The sequence below is a fragment of the Berghia stephanieae genome, chromosome 8, assembly GCF_034508935.2.
Source record: "Berghia stephanieae isolate SIO BIC M18660-M18661 chromosome 8, UCSD_Bste_1.3, whole genome shotgun sequence".
NCBI lineage: Eukaryota > Metazoa > Mollusca > Gastropoda > Nudibranchia > Aeolidiidae > Berghia > Berghia stephanieae.
The window spans coordinates 35,565,532-35,576,861 of record NC_088367.1 but is presented as its reverse complement, the minus strand read 5'-3'; positions in this window follow the sequence as shown (position 1 = coordinate 35,576,861).

The window sequence follows — 11,330 nt, the reverse complement described above, 5'->3', positions numbered from 1 at the left end:
GTTGTTAGTTTTATCAATTCAAAGTTTCTTTAAAATTTTGTGTTTTTAGTGTTTAAATCATATGGGATTGATAATCTCATGGAGGGAAATATTCCTCCTTTTTTTCAATGTTGGCTAGCTAAACATTTCATGTAAAGTCTTTCTGGGTATTCCTTCTGTATTATGTGTATTAAAGTGATGGAAATAACGCCCCTGAAATATGCCTCATTAATTTAGACTTAGTTAACTTGACAGCCCTGCTCGAAGTTAGGAAGTACGGACAATGCCTCTGACATGCTTCCCATTATTAGCACTGCTATGACCGTCAAATGTTATGAGTGCCTATAAATGTCTAGAAACAAAAACAAACGGGTTATCTTTGTTTTGTTTTTTTAGTTGTTTTATTTTTTTGTTTGCTTTTTTTAAATTTTAGTTTGTTTAATCTTTAATCATAAGTCCCCCAAAATTTCTGTGATGATTTAGATGGACAGACTTCAAAACAATATATGGCTTTTACATCTTTTTAAATTATTTGATCTGAGCAGTGGTGAATGTGTTTTATTTTTTAAAGTTGTAAAATGTTTGTTATTTACAATTTTGTTAACCGTTAATAATAATAATAATAATAATAATAATAATAATAATAAGTATATATATATATATATATATATATATATATATATATATATATACTAGTAAAAAGCCCGCAATTTCGTGGGGAAAGAACTATTTTCATTCGATATTGTACCCACTATCATTTAATGAGGGCATATTGGTAAACAACGTTGTCTGTGTAACTTGGTACATCCCCCTGTTGATTTTTCTGTGTGGCCCAACATGAAGTGTAAGCCACTATAGCCTATATATATATATATATATATATATATATATATATATATACATTAAAATTACTTTAAACCGAAAGAAGCTAAACCGAAAAATACCTTAAACCGCAAAGAATTTAATAAATTGTACTAGTTTCTTCATTATCTTTGTACTAATTCTTACGATGAACCGAAATACTTCTAAGAAGGACTTTCTTTAAACCGAAACAACTTGAGAGCACCTTCCGTTTTTCTCTCTCTATTTTTCTTCAAAAATTCGGGAAGGTGGCCCCACATAATAATGCCCAGCGATATTAAAACAAAGAGCGTAAGTATAAGATGAGGGTGAGGGGTGGGGGTAGGCAAACACTTCAATCACTGCACTTGGGTTTGGCCAGCACCACTATTGAAGACTGGAAATGGAAGACAACGGGTGACTGGCAGGCGAAAAATGAGGAAAGAGGGGGAGTTGGGGTGTAGAATCACGCAAGCGAGATGTTCTCGCTCGTGTGTTGATGCTTTGGAACTGACCATAAGGAGGGGGGGGGGTAGACAACTTACCATTGACATGCCATTTCATTTCCACTTTGTTTAAATGTGTGTGTGTGTGTGTGAGAGGGGGGGGGGGGGGGGGTTCTATGTAATTAGGCATTTGAACCTAATGGCTTTTCAACAAAAGAGGGGCGTGTAGTAGACAGCTTAGCATTGACACGCCTTTTCATTTCCATTTCACTTCACCTCTGAGTAGATGCGCATCATTCATTATCAATTATCGCACAAGAACTTTCGATCTTATTTTAGCTTTGCATTTTACTAAAAGAAAGCACTGTGCTTAAACGTTGGAGTTTAAAACCAAAATACTATGTGAAGTCGATGAAAAAAAGGTTGATCAAGACGGAGATATGTAAAATACACGGCATCCCGAACTCAACTCTTTCAACAATTTTGAATTGAAAACGAAAACCCCCAAAAATATTTTTAAAACACACCAAAAAAAATTAAAAAATAACATTAAAAAATAATAAATTTTAAAGGGGTTACGAGACGGCATTTATTCAACAACTACATTTAAGGGGAAACCCATGATACGATTAAATGAGCAAATTTCTTTAAAAGTTACTACCCTTGAATAACATCGAAAAACGGGAACTTGCTTTAAACCAAAATGTCTTTAAACCGAAATCGTTTAGAAGGTCCCCAAAATTTCGGTTTAAAGTAATTCTACTGTATATATAATATATATATATATATATATATATATATATATATATATATATATATATATATATATATATATATATATATATATATACTAGTAAAAAGCCCGCAATTTCGCGGGGAAAGAACTATTTTCATTCGATATTGTACCCACCATCATTTAATGAGGGCATATTGGTAAACAACGTTGTCTGTGTAACTTGGTACATCCCCCTGTTGATTCTTCTGTGTGGCCCAACATGAAGTGTAAGCCACTATAGCCTCTGACCCGTGACACTGTAACATATAGTTGTCCGTGTGTGAAAACAGGTTGTGGTAAGAAAATCAACTGCGAAAATAAACCTGAAGTAGCAGACGTGAGCAGAGTTGAAAGACGATCCTGGGATCGAGAACTTACCTTACAGTACAGTACTCTGGTGATCATGTTTGGTGGCGTTTGGCACCGTTTTTATGCACCTCCACTGGTGGTGTACAAAAACACACCGTTATTATCCACCTCCGTTGGCGGTGCTGGTTGATTAATGAAAAGGTTGCTGCTTGAAGCTCGAAGGAAAAAAAAACGATACGTGTTGAATTGTAAGTCTCAATTTAATAGACGAAGACATACTGTGGACGTTTCTGATTTCCCCTTTATCAACAAAACCCGACGAATAAGACACTAAGAACGAATGAGAGATGTGTAGTGTGAATGGCGTAGATAAGGTAAATAGACATAAACAATGATGGGACAGGAAGTTTTTGAAAAACAACAAAAACAAAAAAAGAAGAAGAAGATGAAAAAAAGAAAGAAAAAAACCCCAATAAAATTACAAAGACGCGTTAAACGCGTACACTGATGATAATGATAAAATATTATAAAATGATAACAATCGACATTTACATATAAATGCACGTCGATAACACATTGAATGGTACCGATGTTGTTTTTAAAAAAAACTATAATAATAAATAATAATAATAATAGATTAATTTAAGGTTTTAAATATATGTCGAGTGACTATAACAACGAAAATGATGTCTTTCTCAATAAAGTAAACTTTTAAAAAAATGTCCACCCAGTACTTTCAAGGTTAGAGTCTGACAGCTTATCCACTGCGCTACGGAGCCACCTGACTATTCATAACATTTAATAAGGTCTTTCTAAGACCTTATTTTACCTTCATGCTACTTCTGTTTTCCTGGGTGGGGATCCTGACCTCCCATAGCGGGCAGGGAGGTACATACTGTGTCTTCTATCCCCTTATATCTGTTTTCCAACATGCTTTCTGTCTTTGTCTTGGAATGAGATTACAAGTTTTTGGTTTTGTTCTGGCCGGAGTCCTAGCTGGGAGGGAAACAGTCAAATGCATAGTTATTGTTTTGGGAGATGATATTTTTTTTCCTTGTAAATCATCTCTCTGTTCTGTATTATTATTTTTATTTTGAATGTATAATGTAAGCATTTGAGTGTGTTCCTCTTTGTTGGATTTTGTGCTTGTGTCTGGATGAGACTTGTAGGTGATTTCAAACTAAGTACATTGGTGGTATGCTCTTGGAATCTACAACTGATCCTATTTGTTCTCAGTTCCCCTTTGTCTTACTTTTTCTTGGGTGCTTTAATTGTAATTCTAGAACTTTTTACTATCCCATTTTCTTCCTTTTTACTGGCGCTGATATAACCTAAATGTGTTGCAAGCGCCGTAAAACCCTTAAAAACAAAAACAAACAACTTCTATTTTCTTGTTTTAAATTTCCATTTTTTTTTTAGATTATTATTATTTTTTTAAATTTATTACCAAAGAAGTTAAACCTGGGTATTATCCACCCGAAACCATCACATTGAAAGCTACAAAGGGGCAATAATAATACTTGATGTCATAAATAGATGAAAACTGTTGAAAACTTAGTGTAAAACTGAAATCCTTAAAGTAATTAAGTGAATACATTATTTCGAATGCTACGATTTGCGTAAAAACTCCAAACTGACAACTTTTTACAGTGTCGAAATTGGTTGTTTTTGAGAGTGTTAGTGCTGTCGGTTTGACTCAACGAACTTTCAAACTGACTTTAAATTATAAAAGGAAATCAAGTTATCTGTTTATCTATCTGTAAAAAATACATTTCTAATTTTCAAATCTTTCAGTAGAGTTGTGCGCCGTATAATTTTTTTATTGACTCAAATGGCACAATGTTCTCCAAAAGGCTTGACTATATTTTGTTAAGAAACGATTTTCAATTCCATTGTATTTATCTTCCAACAACAGTCTACACGTTTTTATATTTCACTTTCTAAACTGCATTACACAGTTCCACCCCGCCTCCCCTCTTTTCACTTAATTAATTGCACACCTTTTCGGGCAGGGAGATTCTTACTGTGTCTTCTATCCCCCAATATCTGTTTTCCAACTTGCTTTCTGTCTTTGTCTTGGAATGAGATTACTTGGTTTTGTCCTGGTCCTGGACCAGATACCTGGCTGAGAGGGAAACAGTCGAATGTATAGTTAGTTTTGGGAGATGATATTTTTTTCCTTGTAAATCATCTCTCTGTTATGTTGTAATGTATTATGTTTTGTTTACATATTATTTAAGATTTGTAAACTTTTGAGTGTATTCTTATTAGTAGGACCCGTGTTTGTGTCTGGATGAGACTTTTAGGTGATCTCAAACTAAGTACTTTGATAGTGTGCTCTTGGAATCTACATCTGTTTCCTATTTGAACTAATTCCCCTTTGTCTTACCTTTTCTTGGGTGCTTTAATTGTAATTCTATAACTCTTTACTATCCCATTTTCTTCCTTTTTACTGGCACTGATATGGTCTTAATGTGTTGCAAGCGCCGTAAAATCTTCAAAAACAACAAACAAAAATAAATAAATAAAAATAAAAGAAGAAAATTAAAAGAAAAACAACCCCTCCAAAAAATAAATAAAAAACAAACACTCTAATAAGGTTAATGGCTAGAACGTGACGGTCCCAAACTCGTAGAAAACTCAGAAGTGACGGCCCTACATCTATGGCACATGAAAGCTGGTCCTTAGATGCTATTTTTAGCTTCTCACTTAATCGCACTCCGCTTAATCTACACACTAACCTGAACCCCCGAGGGTGTGCGATTAAACGGAGTCGACTGGGGGGGGGGGGGGGGGGGGGGGGGGGGGGTAGTAATGTTCAGCATAACGACAGTGGCGATTGTGATGAACTCTTTTACAATGCAAGAAGGTAACAGTCGAGATTATCCGTTAAAAATAGAATTGGGTTGGCGTATGGCTTTCAGTTGTAAATATTTACCTCATCAAAATTGACAACATCAATGTAAACAATGTGTGGGGTAGTGAATTGTGTTAGTCACATAGAAAGAATTAGATAGATAGAATTTTAAAAATAAAATATCACAAGAAATCGTGGGACCCACCTGGCAGATACTTTCCTTTCTCCAAGGATCACTGTTACGATGTGTTGTACACTTTCCTCTGAAATTCCAACTTCTTTTCTTTCATAGTGGGCAGATAGGTACATACTGTGTCTTATGTCTCCCGATATCTGTTTTCCAACATGCTTTCTGTCTTTGTCTTGGATTGAGATTACTTGGTTTTGTCCTGGTCCTGGTTGGATGCCCTTGCGGAGAGGGAAACAGTCAAATGTATAGATAGTTTTGGGAGATGATATCTTTTTCCTTGTAAATCATCTCTCTGCTATGCACTGTATTGTATTATATTTGTATTATATATGAGTTGTAAACATTTGATTGTATTCCTCTTAGAGGGACCTGTGCTTGTTCTGGATGAGACTTTTAGGTGATCTCAAATTAAGTACTAAGGTACTTTGATAGTGTGGCCTTGGAATCTACATCTGTTTCCTATTTGAACCAATTTCCCGTTGTCTTACCTTTTCTTGGGTGCTTTAATTGTAATTCTAGAACTTTTAAATTTCCAATTTTCTTCCTTTTTACTGGCGCTGATATGACCGTAATGTGTTGCAAGCGCCGTAAAACCCTTAAAAACAACAAACAACCAACTTCTTTTACAATGTCAGTTTGTCTAACATGCTGATTGGACAATATCATGTTTTCAACTTCAGCTTGATTATTGACGTTTGAAGCACTTCGTGGCCTCTCGCAACAAGTTTGATCTTGAAGGTTTTTTTTGTTTTGTTTTTTGTTCAGGTCTCTTCCTTCCACGAATCTTACCCATCGCCAAACGGTGCTATAATCAACTCAAGCTCCACCATAACAATCTTCATTCTGGTATGGATTTCAATGGGCGAACAGGCTTCAGCATTCAGAAATTCAATAACAGCACGCTGCTTGAATCGGATATTTTTTTGTGCAGCCATTTTCATTTTTTGTTTTGACCGAGGTTGTTGACCACGTAATACTAAAGCAATAGGATTCAATAGTCTGATGTCACGTCGCTTAGCAACGATCAGCTCGGTTCTAAACAAAGAAAATCGGTACTTTTTATTCTTCATGTTGGCTAGAACTTTTTCACGTGTCATGTGATCAGAATGTATAAAATTCAAAACATGATCAGATTTATAAGGTTTTTCTCCTCTGGATACACTTTTATTCTCGTCGGAGAACTACCTTATAAGGGCGTCCGCCATCGCCATTGTTCCGATAGTTTAAAGCCAGTTACTAAGTTACTATGCGTCATTACGGGGGAAGTGACGTCACGACTGTTGAACTGAGAGGGAAACCATGGCAGTTTTGTGCAAAATAATATCCAAAATTTTGCAAACCAAATTCCCAAATTTTGCACCAAAAAATTGCGATTCATCAAAAAAAAAAAAAGCAATCCATTACATTACAGCAGTTGGAAATAATAATAATAATAATAATAATAATAATAATAATAATAATAATAATAATAATAATAATAATAATAATAATAATAATAATAATAATAATAATAATAATGCTGAAAACATACAGCGCTATGACTCCGAGACACCAGACTCTAAGCGCATTAGAAAATACTTTCTGGGTGGGAATCCTGACCTCCCATAGCGGGCAGGGAGGTACATACTGTGTCTTCTATCCCCTTATATCTGTTTTCCGACATGCTTTCTGTCTTTGTCTTGGAATGAGATTACTTGGTTTTGTCCTGGCCCTGGCCGGATTCCTGACTGGGAGGGAAACAGTCAAATGCAGTTATTGTTGTGGGAGATGATATTTTTTTCCTTGTAAATCATCTCTCTTTTATGTATTATTATATTTGTTATCTTCAATGTATAATGAAAGCATTTGAGTGTATTCCTCTTTGTTGGATTTTGTGTTTGTGTCCAGATGAGACTTATAGGTGATCTGAAACTAAGTACATTGGTGGTATGCTCTTGGAATCTACATCTAATCCCTATTTGTTCCCAGTTCCCCTGTCTTACTTTTTCTTGGGTGCTTTAATTGTAATTCTAGAACTTTTTACTATCCCATTTTCTTCCTTTTTACTGGCGCTGATATAACCTAAATGTGTTTCAAGCGCCGTACAACCCTTAAAAACATAAAAACAAAAACAGAAATTACTTTGGCCGAAACATACTCATTCATACACACAAGCATATACACACACATACACACACACACACCTGGGTGGGGTTCTCTACCTCCACAGTGGGCACGGAGGTACATACCGTGTCTTCTATCGCCTTATATCTGTTTTCCAACATGCTTTTCTGTCTTTGTCTTGGTATGAGATTGCTTGGTTTTGTCCCGACCCTGGCCGGAGTCCTTGGCTGGGAGTCAAATGCATAGTTATTGTTTTGGGAGATGATATTTTTTTTCCTTGTAAATCATCTCTCTGTTATGTATTATTAAATTTGTTATTTTTAATGTATAATGAAATGTAAGCATTTGAGTGTATTCCTCTTTGTTGGATCTTGTGCTTGTGTCTGGGTGAGACTTATAGGTGATATCAGACTAAGTACATTGATGGTATGCTCTTGGAATCTACATCTGATCCCTATTTGTTCCCAGTTCCCCTATGTCTTACTTTTTCTTGGGTGCCTTAATTGTAATTCTAGAACTTTTTACTATCCCATTTTCTTCCATTTTACTGGCGCTGATATAACCTAAATGTGTTGCAAGCGCCGTAAAACCCTTAAAAACAAAAAAAAAAAAACAAAAAAAAAAAAAACCAACACACACACACACACAACACAGCACAAACCAGGCACCTATCTTGCTTCTCATATCTACGAAAATCGAAACATGTTGTTTTAAGCGAACGTTTAAAAATAGACAAAGATTCTCCAAAATGAGAAAAGGATCTCATTCCAGCATTTTTGCGTGTTCGCGACAACTGGTTTGGAATCACTGGCCGAACGTATGGGGCGGGGTTTTGAATCTCTTTCAATTAGTTCCGAAAGGTAGGAAGGGTCAGTACTTTCAAGACGACACACTAAAACACAAGCTTTGAATTTAATCCTTTTCTCAACAGGCAGCCAGTGCAGGCCATGAAGCTGAGGTCTGGCAGAATCGCACATACGCTGTTTTGGACAATCTGAAGACGTCTCAGATTATATCGTGAAAGGCCAATCAACAGAGCGTTACAATAATCCAATTTCGATAGTACGAGGAACACAACCAGGTGTTTGGTTATATCCTCAGATATGAACCGTCTAATGGAAGCAATCTTTTAAGTTTGAAAAAGAAAGATCTAACCAAATTATTAACCTGATGCCCCATCGACATTCCAGAGTCTAAGAATGTGCCAAAGTTTTTCACTTTGTCAACAATTTAAATGGAAGCATCCCCCAGCTTCAAATCTGTTTCACTTTTCCACTTCCTGTTCCCCACATACAGCACCTTCAGCTTATCATCATTCAGTTTTAGTCTGTTCTCTTTCATCCATTTTTTAACACTTTGGATACAATTCTTACTAATGGCTGATACGTCTTGTAAATTTCTCGTATTGGAGATGCAGTACGGTGATGCCAAAAACTCCGGTTTCAGCGGAAAAAACTCCGGTCTGGAGCAAAATATTCCGGGTTCCGGGCAACTTCCGTCAAATTCCGGTGAGGTCAATTTGTTCCAAGGATACCCCCCCTCCCTCTCCTCCAACCACCACATCATCATCACTGCAACTAGTATTACAACATCATCACTACCACTACTACTGCAACCACCACCACATCATCATCACTACCACTACTACTACAACCACCACCACCGCCACCACATCATCATCAGTACCACAACTACTACTACAACCACCACCACCACATCATCAGCACTACCACTACTACTACAACCACGACACCACATTATCACTCCCATTACTACTACACCTCCACATCATCATCACTACCACTACTACTACAACCACCACAACCACATCGTCATCACTACCACTACTACTGCAACTACCACAACATCATCACTACTACTACAACTACAACCACCACCACTACATCGTCATTACCACTACTACTACAACCACCACCACTACTACAACCACCACCACCAGATCATCATCAATACCACCACTACTACAACCACCAGCATCAAATCATCACTACCACTACTACAACCACCACTACCACTGGGTGGGGATCCTGACATCCCATAGCGGACAGGGAGGTCCATACTGTGTCTTCTATCCCCTTATAGCTATTTTCCAATTTGCTTTCTGTCTTTGTCTTAGAATGAGGTTACTTGGTTCTGTCTTGGCTGGGAGGGAAACAGTCAAATGCATAGTTATTGTTTTGGGAGATGATATTTTTTTCCTTGTAAATCATCTCTCTGTTATGTATTATTACATTTGTTATTTTTAGTGTATAATGTATACATTTGAGTGTATTCCTCTCTGTTTGATTTTGCTTGTGTCCGGATGAGACTTATAGGTGATCTCAAACTAAGTACATTGGTGGTATGCTCTTGGAATCTACATCTGATCCCTATTTGTTCCCAGTTCCCCTTTGTCTTACCTTTTCTTGGGTGCTTTAATTGTAATTCTAGAACTTTTTACTAACCATTTTCTTCCTTTTTACAGGCGCTGATATAACCTATATGTGTTGCAAGCGCCGTAAAACACTTAAAAACAAAACAAACAACCACCACTACCACATCATCATCACGACCTATATCCTTACTACAACCACCACTACATCATCATCACTACCACTACTACTACAACCACCACCACTACATCGTCATTACCACTACTACAAGCACCACCACCACCACCACATCATCATTACCACTATTTGTTAAATGTAATGGCGGCGCTGCCCTGTGGCAGCAGCAGCCTCTTATGGTTCACACTATTATGTTATGACGATCGACCCAATCAGCAAAGTCCGGTCCGCATTCGTGCACCGTCGCAAACCCGCCTGGTAGCATCGTCACAACACACCTTTCGACTAGATGCTGTGCCGTCTCAGGTTCTTGCCCACAGCGTGGACATATTGGACAGGAAGTTAGACCCCACCGATGTAACGCACTTGCCGTTAGGCAGCTCCTCGACCGAAGCCGATTCGCAGCTACCCAGTGTCTCCTCTTACTGGTATCAAAGCCTGGCAACTTCTCACCAAGCTTAGAGGGGTGTAGGTCCCCGCCCCACGAGGGATTGAATTCGTCCAAACCGACTTCCATCTCGTATGTGCAGCTCTGTCCGTAGTCAGAGATTCTGCGTACAAGGGTTGCCGGGACTTATTTCGGCTCGAAACGGGGGCACCGTCCATTATGCGCATGAGAGGGGTATCCCATTCCCTCTCTCTTTGATCTTACTCAGCCAGTTTCCCGTAATGGTCTCCCTCCGGACATCGGGGGGCTGGATCGCTGCCATTATCGGGCCCCATTCTCTAGGGGTTGTTGCTAGCGTTCCCGACACTATGTGCATCGACTTGCGAAGTTTTACATCCACCTTCTCAACGTTTCTGCTTCTACCCCACACTGGAGCGCAATACTCCGCGGTGGAATAGCATAGTGCCAGGGCTGACGTTCTCAGGAGCGCTTGGCTAGCGCCCCAAGTCGATCCCGCCAGCTTCCTCAGAAGACTATTCCGCTTCTCTATCTTCCGGGCAACCCCTTCGAGATGCACCCGATAGGTAAGGCTGCGATCCAACGTCACCCCTAAATATTTTGGATGCGGCTCATATGGGAGTGGCTGGTCCCCGACTAGGACATTCAGTTTGCGGGTGTGCCAACCACTGCATAAGTGAAATGCAGTGGCCACGGTTTTTGAAGTGTTCATCTTCAGGTACCACTTGTCAAAGTAGGATTTGAGTCTGGTGACGTCCTCGCTGAGTACGCTCTCGAGACGGGTCCACACTTTATTCTGAGTAACGAGTGCCCAGTCGTCTGGGTATCCCAGCCTCAGGGAGGAAGTGTTCGGCA